The following is an 18,520-nucleotide window of genomic DNA, read 5'->3' on the forward strand; positions in this document are numbered from 1 at the left end:
CTCTTCTCTCTTACCTGGCAGCTCTATCCCTATCATCTTTCTCCCAGTATACCCAGCATCTCTCCTCTGCACATGTCCAAACCAACACAATATCACCTCTCTGACTTTGTTTTCCAATCATCCCACCTGAGCTGACCCTCTAATGTCCTCATTTCTAATCCTGTCCATCCTCATCACACCCAAAGCAAATCTTATCATCTTTAGCTCTGCCACCTCCAGCTCTGTCTTCTGCTTTCTGGTCAGTGCCACCGTCTCCAGCTCATATAACATAGCTGGTCTCACTACCGTCCTGTAGACCTTCCCTTTCACTCTTGCTGATACCTGATCTAAATCAGGGTGTCCAACTCTGACCCCAGAGGGCCGCAGTGGCTGCAGGTTTTAATTCCTGACACTTTCTTAATCAGTAACCAATTTCTGCTGTTAATTGACTTCTTTTCCCTTCCATTGCATTTGTTAATTGAAGAATCCTCTGAATTGCTTCATTTTTTCATAAATGGCAAACAAATGAAAATGAGATGTAAAGTGAACCAATGATTGACCAGTTGGGGTATCAAACTCCCACTAGATTCACTCTAACCAGTTTCTTAATTAGAAGCCGATTGTTATTCTTACTGGAACTCGTTATTCAATTCCATGGCTGTGGCAGATCAGCGTCACCGAGACCTTCATCTTTCTTTATTTTCTGATACTGTATGACAGCAAAGGCTATCTGGTCATTTGTTGGGTCATTTTGTATTTCATTACTGTTTGGTTGCCAATTAAGGAATAAAATAAACAAATAAGGGGTCTGCGTCTTAAATAGCAAATAAATTAAAATGAAGGGGAAAAAGTTAATTAGCAGCAAAAATGTGTCATTAATTAAGAAAATGTTTAGAATGAAAACCTGCGGCCCTCCAGGATCAACGTTGGACACCCCTGATCTAAATTAAACAAGGAAACAGTCAAGTCTCCATGTGCCTCGTGTGTTCTTGAAAAGGGAGATGGTAAGCAGGAGTGTGTGTGTATAATGAAGAGTTACTGTTAAGGAGAAGACATCTATCTCACCAAACAGCACAATATTGTACCTTGTTTAACAAAGGCAAAAAATAAAAAATAAATAAATATTAAAAGATAAAATGACTGTGAATGTGTCTAACTGTACTTACCTTATTACCTCAGTCTATCCCACTGGACTCCCTTTCACTCGTCTACAGCATATCCAGCATGAGGTATTCTCAGTTTTAGGTCTAAACCCAAAGTGTCAAGTTCTTCATCTGACCGGTGCTGTAGACTTCTTGAGAAGAGGTTTGATCAGCCATACACCTCGATACACACACAGCCAAGGGACTGGCAAAGCAGGGAATGAGATTAACAGTTGGATCAGCAATCTTGAATTGTGCCTCACGTGTGATGAAGGGTGTGAGGCCGAGCGTCAGTGATGTGGCACTTAATAGACGGGTAAAGCTACAAAATGGCCACAGGCAACACTTACAATTTAGCAATAAAAACAGTTTATTAATTGTCAATTCATTATTAGCACCAAATGCTCATGTATTACTAATCTCTAATGTACAAGGCCTACAAGAACACAAAGTAAAGAAGCAGAAAAAATATTTAAAGTAAACCAAAATGTCAAGAATGTTCACATTGTAACAGGCCTGACTCATCTTTGATTAACTCTGCTGGTTATCTGATGAAACGCATAAAGCAAGCTGATGAAATGTCGGCTAACAGGAGCGCCGCAGAACAATCCCACCACTCAGGTGAGTCCTTCTGAATGAAGACAGACCAGGGAGGGCAGCTGGCTTTGTTCACGTCTTACAAGTCTGTCCTTCTCAGAGTGCCATCCACTTTGTGCTCCAATCCCAAACTCCACATGTGCTACGGGGTGCAGAGGGGTTGCCGATCTGGAAGTGGCACTCTATACAGGGCTGATGAATGGTGCCATAAAAATCAACAAAAGTGATTGATCACAAATGTCACATTACGTGTTTGTGTGACCTTTGTGATGACGTTACAGTCTCAGAACATGCTAACTGATAAATAACAGACTGATTCAGTGCATGGTCACAGATTTGAAATCAAAAACACATGAACTCTGAAGTCTCAATGCCACAGCTGTCCTCAACAGTCCATTTAGGAGTGGCTGACAGTTCTTTCCACCAATCAGTTTTCTTCTGTTGTCATCAGTTGGTACCTGCCTTTTCTGTACTATCCTCAAACTGAAACCTGAACCAACACATTCAGAGTATAGAGCATCCTTCACGTACCACCCCAGGATATACTGACATGGAGCAAAGTGACATCCGTTATATTTTTAGGTCAATTTATCAAATTATCAGCTGGGTCAGAAGAGATCCCTGTGTGTTTCTGCTTTGTCTTTCCTTTTTCTCTTATATGTCAGACATTAAAATCAGTTCATTTCATTTTCATTGTGTTCTGCATACATTATGGTGTCCCATTTCTCATGAAATTATTATTATTATTTTAGATAATACTCCTTCTATACATTAATTGGTATTCTTCACAACTGTGGTCCCTGTGCTAACCCTAACATGCTGTTGTGACTCCCTCTTCAGGTCTTAAACATTTCTCTTTGAACCCTGAATGTTTAATTTTATTTGTATTTCGATCTTCTTAAATTCCCACTCTTGGACTCACCCTTGACACACAACCATTAAATGTGTTTGGTTTGTAAAGACTCCTATCATTTATAAATGATATTCTAAATTAGTGTAAAAGTCTTATAAAGCCCCTCTACATTGGTCTGTCATGTGACGGCTCTCTTTTTAGTCTCCAGTCCTCCTCGACTGTCCCTCCCCAGTATCTGAATGGACAGTACTGGCTGTCAGCTGACGTCACTAAATGACTTCTTCATTATCAGGGTTAAGAACGGCTGTCTGCACTCAGCCCAGGCATCCGCCATCAGATGATATCCCAGAGACGGTACAAGTTCATTGCTACTCAGATAAGGCTAATTTCTAAAGCTCAGAAACAAAAATATTCCCCTTGTTGTCAGTGGCACCTCCTGGTAGTTTGCACTGCACTGTGGATTTGATTTGACTTCTCCATTTTTCATTATTACATTGCACTTTTTCAGTTGTGTTCTGTGGTTGAAGTTGTTATCATCGCACAGAACTGTTGCTACCTCATTCTGTTGTCTGGTGTTTGTATTGTTCACCATCTTATGTCACAGCACTGCTGCAGAGATGATCAGTCCCTCTATGGCTGACATCTTGACAGTACAGAGTCCTTCATGAAATCGTACGTGTTGCTGATGATGGCTCATACAGGAGGACCACTTTCAACATTCAGAACAGCTAAGAGGTCACATTCTGGACAGCAATGGAGTTTTCCTCCAAAGTGAATTCTCATGTGGTCTTTAAGAGTCCTGCTGTCTGAGAAATGCATGCCACAATAAGAACAGCTTTGCTTCTTACCAGAATATATTATTTTATGTTTGTGAAGACAACTTTATATGAGAATAGCAATCCATATTCATTACAACAGTAAGGTTTCTGTCCAGTATGACTTCTCCTATGCTTATACAGAGAACTAAGATATGAGAATTGTTTGCAATATTCCAAGCATTGGTGAGGTTTCTCTCCAGTGTGAAGTCTGATGTGACTCTGTAGGGGTATTTTTGTGAATACTGCTTATCACATTCAGGAGAACAATAAGGTTTCTCTCCAGTATGAAGTCTGATATGGCACTTAAGTGAGTATAAATCAAAAAATTGTTTCCCCATTCAGATCAGCAAAAAGGTTTTACTTCAATATGGATTTTGGCCTGTGTATAAAGATATTTCTGGCTTGCACATTTGTCACATTCAAAACATACATACTGCATTTTCTCTTGCATGTGAGTTTGTGTGTATACTCGAAAACAGTTAATGTTGATAAACCTTTTTCCACATTGCGAACAACAATATGGATCATCTCCAGTATCAATTTCTGTGTGGCTTTGAGAATTGTGTTTGTTAGAAATTTGCCACATTCTGGACAAAACTAAGGTTTTTGTCCTGTGTGGACTCTTCTGTGCCTCTGAAGATCGTTTCTCACTGAGAACGACTTGCCACATTCTGAACAGCAATAAGGTTTTTCTCCTGTGTGGATTCTTCTGTGCCTCTGAAGACAGCTTCTCCTTAGGAACGACTTACCACATTCTGGACAACAATGAGGTTTTTCTCCTGTGTGGATTCTTCTGTGAATCTGAAGACAGCTTCTCCTTGAGAACGACTTACCACATTCTGGACAGCAATGAGGTTTTTCTCCAGTGTGTATTCTTCTGTGGATTTGAAGACAGCTTCTCCTTGAGAACGACTTATCACATTCTGGACAGCAATGAGGTTTTTCTCCAGTGTGTATTCTTCTGTGGTTTTGAAGACAGCTTCTCGTTAGGAATGACTTACCACATTCTGAACAGCAATGAGGTTTTTCTCCAGTGTGAATCTTCATATGCCTACTAAGATCACTTTTGTGTGTGAATTGTTTGCCACATTCCACACATTTTTTTTCAGTGTGAATTTGGATTTCTTTCTCCACTTCCTGTTGATCAGTTTTGATGTCTTCGGTCTGTGTTACTCCAGTAGCAGGGAGAGAACTGCACTGCAAAAACTCTGCTGTCAGGATCTCTGATCCTCTTCCTAATTTCTTCATACCTTTCTCATAGTATTGAGAAGAGGGCTGACCAAATGAAGGTGGAGAGAAGCTGCCGTTTTTCTGTAAATCTGAAATAACACAAACATTTTACATATTACAGGGGGTCCTAAGGTTACGACACAGTTCCGTTCCTACAACAGTGAAGTAACCCGAATTTTGGTTTAAGTCGAAACACACTCTAGCCTAAGTAACTTACCTATCTTAACACATTTGCAAAATCATATTCTAGAACATAAAAACACAAAATCAAAGCCTGAGAAAAAGGAAATATACTGTACTGTACACTGTACTGTAGTAACAGAAAAAATGAGTGTAAAAAAATCCTTACCTTTATTCCTTCTCATGTCTCAATTTTTTAAGTTTTTATGGGAGTGAGCGTTGTAAACTTAAAATGTTTTATGTGGAAACCCGAGGACCCCCTGCATTATAATTTATTTTTTTCCTGACACTTAAATCCAAAGCGACTTACAACATTTGAGACACAATTGGTTACATTTCTATTGTTCTCATAAATGAAGCAAAGGCCCTTCCTTTTATCATTGCAGAACAGTTTAAATACCTCGGGGTAAACATCACAAGTAAACATAAAGCTCTTTATCAACAAAATTTCGTCGTCTGCATGGAAAAAATTAAACAAGACTTGCATAGATGGTCAACCCTTCATCTCACACTAGCTGGAAGAATTAACACTGTTAAGATGAATATTCTTCCTAAGCTCCTTTTTTTATTTCAAAACATACCAATATACATTAATAAATCGTTCTTTAAGCAATTAGATTCAACAATAACCTCATTTATTTGGAATTCTAAACATCCACGCATCAAAAGAGTGACCCTACAAAGACAAAAGGTAGAAGGCGGCATGGCTCTACCTAACTTCCAGTTTTATTACTGGGCGGCAAATATACAGTCGATAAGAACCTGGACACAAATAGAAGAACATATACAGGCATGGACCGCAATAGAAGTAAAATCCTGCAGTACTTCTTTGTATTCCTTGCTTTGTGCTCCAATAAACACACGTTATCGGCAATACACTAATAACCCAATTGTGCTCCACTCACTTAGAATCTGGAACCAATGTAGAAGGCATTTTAAGACGGAGAAGCTTCTTTCTGTGGCACCCCTGCAAAAGAACCACCTCTTTCAACCCTCACAAACATATGCAGTTTTAATATCTGGAAAAATTTGGAATTAACTTGCTTAGAGATCTTTATATAGACAAGCGTCTTTGCATCCTATGAACAATTACATTCCAAATTTAACATTCCAGCTACAAATTTCTTTCACTATCTTCAAATCAGGAACTTTGTTAAACAGAACCTTCCAGATTTTCCTCATCTTGCACCCTCATCCATGCTGGAAAAATTATTGCTCAATTTCAAGGAGTTAGACTCCATCTCTACAATATATAAAATCCTTTTACAATCCCTTCCTTTCAAAGATCCAAGAGGACACTGGGAAAATGACCTCTCAATTAATATATCAGAAAAGGAGTGGAAAGTAGCAATGCAGAGAATTCACTCGAGCTCCATATGTGCAAAGCATACAATTATACAACTCAAAATTATATATCGAGCACATCTGTCTCGACTAAACTCTCCAAAATGTTTCCAGGGCATGATCCAACCTGTGAATGCTGCAAATTCGCTCCAGCCTCACTAGGTCACATGTTCTGGGCCTGCTCCAAATTAACATTATTCTGGACAAAAATTTTTAATTACCTCTCAGACAGTCTTGGACTCATAATCCCTCCTAACCCATTAACAGCTGTGTTTGGGGTTCTTCCAGAGGGGTTTAAAGTGGAGAAGGACAAACAAATTGTGATTGCATTCACTACACTGCTGGCACGCAGACTTATTCTGATAAACTGGAAGAACCCAAACTCTCCTCTTTTAAGTCAGTGGGAAACCGATGTGTTATATTATTTAAAATTGGAAAAATCAAATACTCAGTTAGAGGATCTGTGCAGACTTTTTTCAAAACATGGCAGGATCTAATCAGTAATATTTTGAAATGATTTTATAAAGCACAGAGAATTTATTAATTTAGGTATTTTTACAAGCCTTAAATTTTACACCGTTTGGCTTGCTCTCTCTCTCAAGGGTGGGGATCGATCTTTTCTTAGCATAATTCTTTTTTTTTTTTTGTAAAAACGTGATTGCTATGTATTGATTGTAATAAAATTAATAAATAAAAAATAAATAAATAAATAAATAAATAAATGAAGCAAAGGCAGGTCATGTGACTTGCTCGAGGTCTCATGGTGTCAATAGCTGAATTTGAACCTGCAACTTCAGGGTTTGATTTCCAAATTCCTATCTACTACCCGCCTTTTAAAATGAATGAAACAGTACAAGTAAAGTAGTGGCACATTGGTTGAAGTTTGTTCTTTACACTGAGGTGCCATTTATGGTCTGGCCACTCCATGTGTGGTCTTTACATGTTCTGCTGCTGTCTGTTTAATTTCTCCACCTTCCTCTAATATGTGAAAGACAGGCCTGATCTGATCAATCGATCACTAATCAAAATCAGCCAATTTTCACTCCAAATGACTTGAACGATGATCTGAAAATTAGCTGATCTTAACATTTGATCTTCAATGATAAAAAGTATACAAGACAATGTTCCACATTATTAAAATACAGAAACACGTCCTCACCAGTCTAACAGTTGTATTGCCTTCCTACAAGAGAGAACACATTTGTGGTTTGTAATATTTGTGCAAAAAGAGGTCAGTCATGGAGGATTCTCTGCTAACACTTTCAACAATACAAACCTTATTCAGCATCTGAGAAGTCAACAGTAAAGGGACTGGTGTTAAGAACGAGCTGCTCAACGGCTGAGGCGACCAGCAAGCTTAGTCTAGCACAGTCGCCTACTCTCACTCGGCCTCCAATGATGGCAGCACTTAGAAAACTCAACATTATAATACTGACAGCAAGAACATCAAAGATTTGCTGTAACAGCAAAAACAGTGGAATTCGCAAGCCTGGACAACCAGCCACTTACAGTTCTGGAAGATGTCACCTTGTAGATCATTTAGATCCACGATTCCATCTGCCAGTGAGTGTTTGTTGACTGATTTATTTCTTTAATTAATTGGCAAGGTATTAGCTATTTTGACTAAATTCCCTTTGATTAGCCATTCAGTGAATGTGCAAGTAGATGGGAGTTTTACCGAGCTGGTAAATAAATATAAATTGTTATCAATTGGACGTTGATTAGTTAGAAATTGTAATCAGCCATCTTATTGGCTTGTTGGGTAGAATGGGACAAGCCTAGTTTTTTGACCTAAACAATACTAATTATGCATAATAAGCATTGAATGTGAATAGTGTGGAAGACGAATGTTCTCTTCGTTCCCTTGTACTAATTCATGTCTGAGAAGTAAGCTTTACAAAACCATGTAATAGCATGCTTTGTTTTAGCAAACAGAAAAATATTTGTGCAAAGGACTCAAGGTCTGAGCATTCCACACATGAGTCTGCCTTATAACGTTTTCCCTTAGCTTACATCTGAACGCCATAACAAAAGGGGCCAAGAAATCAAGTTGCATAAGGGGCGTTGAAGGGGCTCAAGGATTGTGTATAATAAAGTGTTGACTGTTACATTTTATAAAGATATTAAATCATGCATTCTAGGGGTATAAAACTGGACCCCACCCAACAGACAGGGTTCAGAAGAGCCCTGACGCTGTCATGTATATTTGATTGTCTGCTTTTCTGAAACTCTTCTCACTGTGACTCTGAAAATAAAGCTGCTTTATAACCGCACCTGCTGTCGGGTCTGAGATTTCGTCCACAGTTTTGGCGCCCAACGTGGGGCAGGAGACGGCAGACGGCTCCTCAGGCAGGATCGTCCAGAGGACCGTGGTGGAGCCGATTCTGGCCGGGTCAGGTTCAGCTTCGGTAAATGTAGGATTGGTCTGCCTTGGGCGTTTCCTGCGTGGGGATTCCCTGACCTCCTCCTAGCCGATACGAGGCACGACTTCACGGGCATTTCCATGAAGGTGGATGGAGTCACGGTGAGTAGATCGGGGGATTCCTGTTAGTTTGACTGGTGTGCTGGAAGTAATATGAATATAGAAGGAAAATGAATAAAAAGCATATGCAAAATAAAGAATAAGAAAGCATACTGTATGGAAAATACATAGGAGGGTTCTAGGGGCTCACGGAAAGTGGCTTTGGGACCCTACGGAAAACGGCACAGTGTGAATGTTAGCTAGTCACCCCTGTGGAAAGGATTAGAAAAGGGGCGAGTGGCACGCTCCTATAATAATTTGAGGAACGGGGGTGAAAGGGCGTATTTAGAGAATGTGTGTCTAAATAAACGGGAGGTCGAGTTTTCATCTGCTCTCTGGTCATACTCTTGTTTCAACGGGTTACTAAGGTGATGGAGACAATACCCTGGCAGATTGACACATACAAACCGTCTGATGAAGGGATCGGGGTAAAAACCTCCATATCCCGGACTCCACGGGGCGTATTGATGTAGGATTCTGCTGATGCGAATAAACAGACACGAAGTCACCAGAAGCTGTAATCCGGGAATAGGAGCGGACGGCGGGTGGAACGGGTTTATCGAGGGCTGAGTCATTTTCTGCTGAGATCCTGCCACTCACTATGGGAAAAACAATCAGCAAGCCAGTCAAACAGATCCCCCAAGAGTCGTAAAAACCTAACGTTAGAAGGATTATTTTCGGAGGATTGAGGATTGCCAGGCTAGAAAGCTCTAGTGCACTGTCAGTGAGGATGGCCAGTGGAAGGAACTGGCGGGTCCCCTAGAAAGACCCTACATTGGAAGCGGCACAGAAACGGAATGAGCTTTAAGTTGCTGAACTTAAGAACAGAAAGGAAAAGAAGAGCTGCTTATAGCTTTACAGAAAGTGTAGGCTGATACGGGACCCCAGTCTGAAGGAAGGAGGAGAAGGAGTGATAAAAAAAAAAAAAAACTTTTATATCCAGTGCTCTCTTCCCCAACACTTTACCCACAACCCCTTCCACTGCCACATTCACTCATTGCCCCAACGGCTCCTGTGGTTACCGATGCCCCAGTTACTGATGATTTCTTTGATGAACAATATCAATGCAACCCCTTCTAACTTACAGATCCTGATGATGCGACTGACGGCCACTTGTTAGGGGCTATGGGAGGCTCTTCTAACTTACATAAAAAGCCCTCCATTTCACAGTGTACTAGAAGCAAGACCCTCAGAGATAAGTCCCCTGAAAACCTTACACCGTTTAAGTCCCCTAAACCTTTAGCACCCACATTTTCATGCCCTTTAATTGAGGTTCCTGACCCCCGACACGATCCCACACAATCCCCAGAAAATGCTAACCCCACTACTGTAATGATACATCGTAACTGAGATATTCAAGAGCTGAAAGACGTAGTGTCCGAATTGCCTGATCGTAAGGTAATCGGTGGGTTGAAGTTTGTGGAACAGGTGCAGCAACTAGACAACATATATAACCCAGTGCGGCCGAGTGGACCCAGGTGCTACGCAGAAAGTTGGGCACCACTTGGGCTACTGTCAATCATGGGCAGCATAATGGAGTACAGTGGCATTGGAATGAGGCATTGCCTCGTGGACAAAATAATGAGGGTCCTTTCCTTGCCAAATGGGAATCTGTGAAAACTGCAATAGCTGCAAAATATAAAAAGGGCACCGACTGATACCTTATTTCAGCTGCCAAACAAAAGAAAGATGAGACGGTAGATGAATGGGCACACCGCATTCAGGACTTGATGACAAATCATTCTGGCTCAGACAGCCCAGACGACCGTAACAAGGCAGGGGTTCCTCCTTTTGTGTCAGGACTCAGAAGTGATATTCAAAATAAAGTACGCACGTCCTGTATTTTGGATGGGAAAGTGCCACTTTTGATGAAGTTAAAAGACACACGGAGCATGCTGAACGACAGACTAAACAAAAAGAGTCAGACACTCAGACCAAGTTAATCGGCACAAATGAATTATTATGCAGTTGGAGCTGCCTCAGGCAGGGGCGAGGACGTGAAAGACGTGGATTTTCCGAGAACAGGGGGCGAAGCCGGGGAGAGGTCGTGGATTTTTACTTCCTAATCCGAATTCTTCGTCTGCTCAGCCGCCTCTCCCCTCAGATCAAGCACCTACACATCTTGCCTGTTACGATGGGACACTTCTGCAGCAATTGCCCACATCAGCTTCCTCCCCGCCTTCCTTACCTGAACCTGAGGATATTCCTTTCACAGGGACCCCCAGCCACTCTTTTCAGTTGCCTTTGCTCACTTGCCATGCGGACACAGATCCTTTATTGACTTTGCTGGTGAATGGCACTGAAACTGCTTTTCTAGTCTGCCTCGAACGATAAAGTGACTGTACTTACTGCTTCTGGACAACCACATTTTTACTGGTGTCTAAACCTCTTTGAGTTGAGCTCCATTCCAGTGGTTCCACTTTAAAGCACCGTTTTTTTTTATTAAATCAGCTCTGCCCTGTTAATCTGTTTAGGAAGGGATGATGACTAAGCTCTCCCTCTCTATTTCTCTAACCAAACGAGGGTTTTACTGTTCTATTCCTAAATTCCTGTGCCAAACCTCCCCCCACACTAAGCCCTCTTTTGCAGCCTGGACCCTGAACATCTCCTCACACACCATTCTTCTAAAGCCCTACACTCTTATATTCTTTTCCCCACTTGCAAGTCCCCAACACACTCCACTGCACTGCCCAGTACTTCCCTTCTGAAGTGGACACAACTTGGTTAGAATCTTTTCTTATTTCAGGTACTAGCCCAGAGACCCTCCATATCCCTTGCATTTTTTTTCTCATCCAACAAAGCTGCTGCTCCAGTGCACCTCACATATTCACAAAGCGTTTTCTATTTAGGAGGTTCAGTTCCCCATGTTTTCTTTAGCCAATTATAGCACCGTTCACTGAGTTGAAATTGGGGATTGGGTGTAACAATGTCTCAATAGGACGGACTGGCTGCACGTTGTTCCGGATATTTTTGATACCTCAGATCATTTGATAACTAAAGTTTGTGCTTCAAAATGATTTTTTAGTACATCGTGCATTGTGCCGTCCTTCCCTTTCTGCTTTTTCATTGCAAACCATCTCTCCCTCTTGGCTTTCCTCACTTCCCGATGCACTGTGGTCCCAGGGGAAAAATGATTATGGAAGGATAGCACACTGTGAGCCACTGGTGATTTACCCAAAATCCTCCTTCCGCCCGCATCGCTCCCAGTATCCTCTGTCTCCAGCAGCAGAGGCTGGCATCTCCGCCGTACATTCCGATCTCATGAAACGTGGAGCAGTCATTCAAGTTAAATACTCTCCAGTCAACTCCCCCGTTTTACCTGTTTAAAAGGCTGACGGTTCATGGCGTTTTTGTTCAAGATCTTCGACAAGTTAATTCTGCAGTTTTCCTACGGCACCTATTGTTACTAATCCTTCCACTATTCTTTCTACGATACCCTCGTCCGCCTGTTATTTCTTTGTTATTGACTTTGCTAACGCTTATTGTTGTATTCCTTTGCACCCCGACTCTCAATTCTGGTTTGCCTTGATTTTCCAAAACCACCGTTGGACATGGACCGTTATGCCTCAGGGTTATATTGTAGCCCTTGTGTATTTGGACAAGCTCTTGCTCAAAATTTTAAAGGCTTTTGGCCGGAAAAGGACAGTGTATTGATACAGTATGTGGAATGTTGTGTTCTATCTATCTATCTAGTACTACGAAAGCAGATTGTGCACGGGATACTCAGCAATTGTTATTATTTAGCAGAAAATGGCCACAAAGTTTCTAAAACAAAATTGCAGTTAGTTCAAACAACTGTGAAATATTTAGGTCATGACATTTTTTGCGGAACGAGAGCTCTCTCTCTCTCTAGCGACCGTATAAACACCATTCAAAATCTTCCTAGACCAAGACCTGTTACAAAGCAACAGGTTGTGTCTGTATTAGGCATTATAGGATACTGCCGGCAATGGATTTTAAACTTCAATGAAAGAGCACAGCTTTTGCAGACTTTAGCGGTCACCCCTGATCTCCCCCTTTCTGGTCAGGTGGCATGGAATGATCAAGCTGGGAAGGCTCTATGTGACTTAAAAAAAAAAGTGCCCTGCTGTTTGCGCATGCGTTGGGACTGTTGACTATCTCGTCCATTCACTCTGTTTGTGGACGAAAAGGGGGGATATATGAATGCATTTTTTACACAACTCCATGGAGAAAAAACAAAGGCTTAGCCTATTTTTGAAAAATTGGATCCAGTGGCTGGGGGACTTCCAACCTGTCTCAGAGCTGTAGCAGCCACAACAGAGGCCCTGCTAGCCAGTACAGATATGTGCTCATGAGCCCCCTAGTGGTAAAAGTGCCTCACGCCGTACAATCCATTTTAGTACAGGCTAAAACCTCACATCTCACTACTGCTAGGGAAATACACTACCAAAATATACTCTGTACATTGTCAAACGTTACCATAGAAAGGTGACCACCTGCTGGAAGGAAACCGAATTTCTTCAAGTTTAAGCGTGCAGGCAGCTGAGTTGATAGTTCTCACCTGAGCTTGTCAGTTGTCAGAGGGAAAAATTGTAACTATCTATACTGATTCTAGATATGCTTTTGGAGTCTGCCATGATCATGGGGCATTATGGAAACTCAGCGGATTCAAGACCAGTACTGGCAAGCCCATTCAGCATCAAAAAACTAAAAGAATCCCTCTTAGAGGCCATAACAAAACCATCAAAGCTAGCGATCATTAAATGTCAAGCTCACAGGAAAACAGGATCCTGTCAGCAAAGGAAACGAATTAGCTGATCATTTTGCTAAACGGGCTGCGTATAATAACACACCAATCTTTTTATTCCAACAGAGAAATGACCAGGACACTGATAATCAAATTATTTCTTTACAGAATGCAGCCACAGACACAGAGAAGAAAATGGTCCAAAGAAGGGTCCTCTCTGATGGAGTCTGGACCCATAAGCAAACTAACAAACCTTTCCTTCCTAAAACTTCTTTCCCAGGTATGGAAAAAATCACCCATGGCTTAGACCATGCTGGAAAAGACGCCATGGTTCAAGATGTTGAAAAATATTGGGAAGCTGTAGGTTTCTCTACATATGCAGAGCAGTTCTGCAGGTGCTGTGCATTATGTCAAAAGTTTAATGTAGGAAAGGGCACCCAGGTAAGTCCCGCCATTACACCTAACCTAATGGGTCCATTCGAACACCTTCAAATGGACTTCATTGAATTAACACCATCAAAGGGGTACCGATACTGTTTAGTAATTGTTGATGTGTTCTCCTGATGGGTGGAAGCTTTCCCTTCCAAACATGCAGATGCCAAACCTGTGGCAAAAGCTTTGATAAAGGAAATCATTCCAAGATGGGGAATACCACAGAAATTACAAACTGATAATGGCACACATTTGAACCACCTGGCTCCAGATAAATGTGCATCATTATTGCAAATACCACCCCCAGAGTGGAGGTATTGTGGAACGATGCAATGGTACCTTGCAATCTAAATTGGCTAAAATCTGTGAGCAAACAAATTTAACTTGGCCTGATGCTCTGCCTCTGGCCTTGATGGGATTAAGGGGAAGAACACATTGGCAGTTAGGGCTGTCGCCATTCGAAATTCTGACCGGATGGACCATGCCAGTCGGCATGGTCATAGGTAATGTTACACTGCATACTGTGGACAATGATCTTCTTTCCAGTCTTACAGGTCTCCGGGCTTCTCTGAAGGAAGTCCACGAGCAGGTGAATCAGGCCTGGAGAACTAGTCCTCCATCAAAGGACTCCCCGATTCCATTAGGAACCTGGATTCTGGCTAGAGATACTCGAAGGAAACATTGGCATCACCCTCGTGTGGAGGACCGTTCCAAGTTCTGCTGTGACACCACATGCTGTTAAAGTTGAGGGACTGCCTGCTTGGATTCACATCTCACATTGCAAAAGATGGCACCCTTGATTGTGGTCCTACTATGTCTTTCCATCCCCTTGTCGACTGCTCTGGTCACCTTGACTTTTCCTTTCGGAATCACCACATCAGTTCAGGTGGATTTCTGTTCTATTATTGACTGTGGGACTGATCGACAAATCCAGTGGAACTGGTCTGACAAATATGTGTGTAACTGTTACAAACTCTGGATTCGGAAGTAACTGTGACATGTGGGACTGGGTTTTGGCTAATACTGGAACTGATGACTGGGGTTTATCAACCCTATAAGGCCCAGAAGTATGGTCTGAAATATCGTTTTCTATTATAAAAGGACATGCCCCTCATGAATGTGCCAATACCATTGTAACCCTTTGATCATTACTCTGAAGAACCCTTCTTTACATGATTCAGGAACCTGTATTTTAGGGGCATGTATCTGGAATAGATCCTCTAGGGAGATTTCAAATTAAGGTTGAGAACCCTGTTACTAACACCTCCCATTTCCCCACACACACACCTCTCTCCTACCCCTGGTCCAAACCGCCCCTGTCAAGGTCATGAATATTTCCACCTCTTCTTCCACTTTTCGATTGAAATTGGGTATGGCGATCAGAACCGTTGGCTGCAATGGGTATTATATTCGTCTAGATAAGTGAATCAATCTGATTGCTATGCATGTGCTATAGCTAGGCCACATTTGGCCACTGTCCCTTTTCCTCTTTCTAACATATCTGATCCTACTGGCCTTCCTTGCCTACTTGCCCTTTTTATCTCTTCCTCTATTCCAATCGACTCTAATTACATTACACTTTCCCTTCTTTTTCCCCCTACTCTTCCCATGACTCCCCATATTCCAGCCTGATGAAGGTATTTATACCTGTTTTTAGAAACCTCACTTCCTCTCGTGGCACAAATGTTGGTAATATCCCATCCTCTTTTTGTTTCCAAACTTTTCCAATTAATTCTTCCTCTTTAGCTTCCAAATTATCAATTTTTCTGATTACTCAGAATACTGATATTTGGTGGATGTGCCATAGGTCTAAATTGCTTGACATCCTTCCACCTGACTGGACTGGCACTTCTGCTTTAATACAATTTGTTATGCCTTTCCGACTTTTCCCTTTAACTGCCTTCCATGTGTCGACCATGTTTGGCCGACATCGTCAACCATTCTGTGGACCCTTCCCAGTTTTCCCTACATGGCCCTGGGGTGTATTTTGATTCCATTGAGTCCCTCGTGGAGTCCCTGATAAGTTCAAGGCAAGGGACCAAGTTGTTGCGAATTTGAGTCTATTTTTCCTCAGGTTACAATAAACAAAAATGTAGATTGGATTAATTATCTATTACAATCAACAAAGATTCTTAAATTTTACTAAGAAGCTGTTGAAGGTATCCATGAGCAACTTGATAAAACATCCCTCATGACCTGGCAAAATCGATTGGCTTTAGATATGCTCTTGGCTGAGAAAGGAGGCGTTTGTGCTATGTTTGGTGATGCATACCTGTACCTATATCCTAATAATACAGCTCCTGATGGATCAATCACCCGTGCTTTAGCTGATTTGACATGAACTAGCTACTAATTCTGGCATTTCTAATCCTTGGGACAAATGGTTTATGTCCTCTTTTGGGTCCTGGGGCCAATGGCTTAAATCAGTTTTCATCTCTCTTACGGTTGCTTTAATTGTTCTCCTGCTTGTAGCTTGCTGTATTGTTCCCTTGGTAAGATACATTGTATCCAAGTATTTTACTGCCTCTATGGCAATGGCTTACTTTTTACACAAAAAAAAAATGCTTCAGATCAGCACAGCCACCCCACACTCCTCCACCCGCTCCACTCCATCCTCCTCTCCTACCCTTTCCTACTCAACTCTCCCCTGATCAAATATTTTTGTTTGCTAAAAAAGAGGGGAATGTGGAAGACAAATGTTCTCTTCGTTCCCTTGTACTAATTCATGTCTGAGAAGTAAGCTTTACAAAACCATGTAATAGCATGCTTTGTTTTAGCTTACAGAAAAATATTTGTGCAAAGGACTCAAGGTCTGAGCATTCCACACATGAGTCTGCCTTATCACGTTTTCCCTTAGCTTACATCTGAACACCATAACAAAAGGGGCCAAGAAATCAAGTTGCATAAGGGACATTGAAGGGGCTCAAGGATTGTGTATAATAAAGTGTTGACTGTTACATTTTATAATGATATTAAATCACGCATTCTAGGGGTATAAAACTGGACCCCACCCAACAGACGGGGTTCAGAAGAGCCCTGACGCTGTCATGTATATTTGATTGTCTGCTTTTCTGAAACTCTTCTCACCGTGACTCTGAAAATAAAGCTGCTTTATAACCGCACCTGCTGTCGGGTCTGAGATTTCGTCCACAATAATCATTATACAGTCATGGATTCTCTAACAGATATTATTATCATAATGATTTTTTTCACCCAAATTAAACAATGGTACAAGGATCCGTATTTCAAAAATGATTGCAAATCTCAAACACATATACTGCTTAGTGTCGGTGTCGAGAGATCCAAAGAAACTCCCCACCAACAGAACTGCAGAATGCATGAAGAAATTGTCAATAAAGATAAAAACGATATTTGAGTCAGCAGCATCAGAGGTGAATCTTTATCTCTGTGAATCTTATAAACACAAGAGATGCTGGGTCACTGGCTTTCTGGTGGACTAATAAAAGTCATCATCCTACCTGTGCCCTCCTTATACGAGTGGGGACAGCAAGGGTCTGTTCAGCATGGTAGCACACATTGTGGATGACAGGAGGACCAGACTGTCCTCAGAACATGCAGAGATGCTTATATTCTTAGATGAGAACCTGAAGCGTTCACCAAGACTGTCTCATTTTCTTCTTGCCGTAGTAGACGGCTACAAATATCTAATTGAGCATTTTATCTGATTAGAAATGTGGAGTATGATTAAGACATGTCTTTTGTTTTGTTCAGCTTGTTTTTGTTCCATTATGTGTGCATTATGGGTAAATGTTCTTTGTGTACGCTGTATGCAGTAGCACTTTATTATGGAATGTGAAGTTTACGTATGGCTAAAATTACATTTATTATTTAAAAAAAATAAAACAGTATTATTATTGACATCAGCAGATCCTAATGGAATGGAATGAGTGATCAATATCAGGTCTAAAGACTCTGATCAGAGCTTTCCTACCCAATACTGTGTCTGAATTTGGGTCTTCTCTTCTTAAGAGTCGTGTGGACATTTTTGCCTTAACTACCAGACAATTTAAGAAATATACATCTTTAACAACATATGACTTTTGATATTCTCACTGAACGTAAGGCGCTGTTGGCCTAAAATACATCGCTGCTTCAGTCAAAGCTTCATGATGTTCAAGTCATGTGCTGAACACTTTTTTTCTTTTTCACCAAAGTTTGTCTAATTTATCATTTATTAGGTAGCCTATTGTTTGTCATCATGCACCCAAGCAGGTGATATTTATACATGTTCAATTAACTGGGATTTCAACTCTCATTTCAATCTTCTAAAAACATTAACTGTTATAATTTATAAATGCTCTCCTTCTTTTATATTTAACTAGCAAAATACCTGCGCTTCGCAGCAGTGAAGTAATGCCTTAAAATTTTTAGTAAGAAGAAAATTAAACCTTTTTAACTTGAGGGAACAAATACCAATAATTATTTGTTAAGGATCTCTTTGTATACCACATTGTGAATTCGGCCCTCCGGTTGTAACATGACCAAGCTGTGCGCTGAGCTTACTCTTGAGCATGTAACGTACAGTTGGCCATGTGAACAGTAATCTTGTTTCAAATCTCACAGCTTGGATTGCTGCTGTCATAATCGGTTTGAGTTTCATGGTTTGTTTCAATTACCACAGTATTTGTAGGACTTGTGTTGAAGTGACATTCGGTATCTGTCAAGCGTTGTAAGTATACAACCGGTTTCATCGAT

The 18,520-nt window shown here is 41.1% G+C and overlaps 1 pseudogene; it reads right to left on the reverse strand.

The window, feature by feature from the left end:
- Positions 1–1,477: 1,477 nt before the first annotated feature.
- LOC120528433 overlaps positions 1,478–18,520 on the reverse strand; it is a 34,250-nt pseudogene continuing 17,207 nt past the window's right edge.

Source organism: Polypterus senegalus, chromosome 4, assembly GCF_016835505.1.
Source record: "Polypterus senegalus isolate Bchr_013 chromosome 4, ASM1683550v1, whole genome shotgun sequence".
Lineage (NCBI taxonomy): Eukaryota > Metazoa > Chordata > Cladistia > Polypteriformes > Polypteridae > Polypterus > Polypterus senegalus.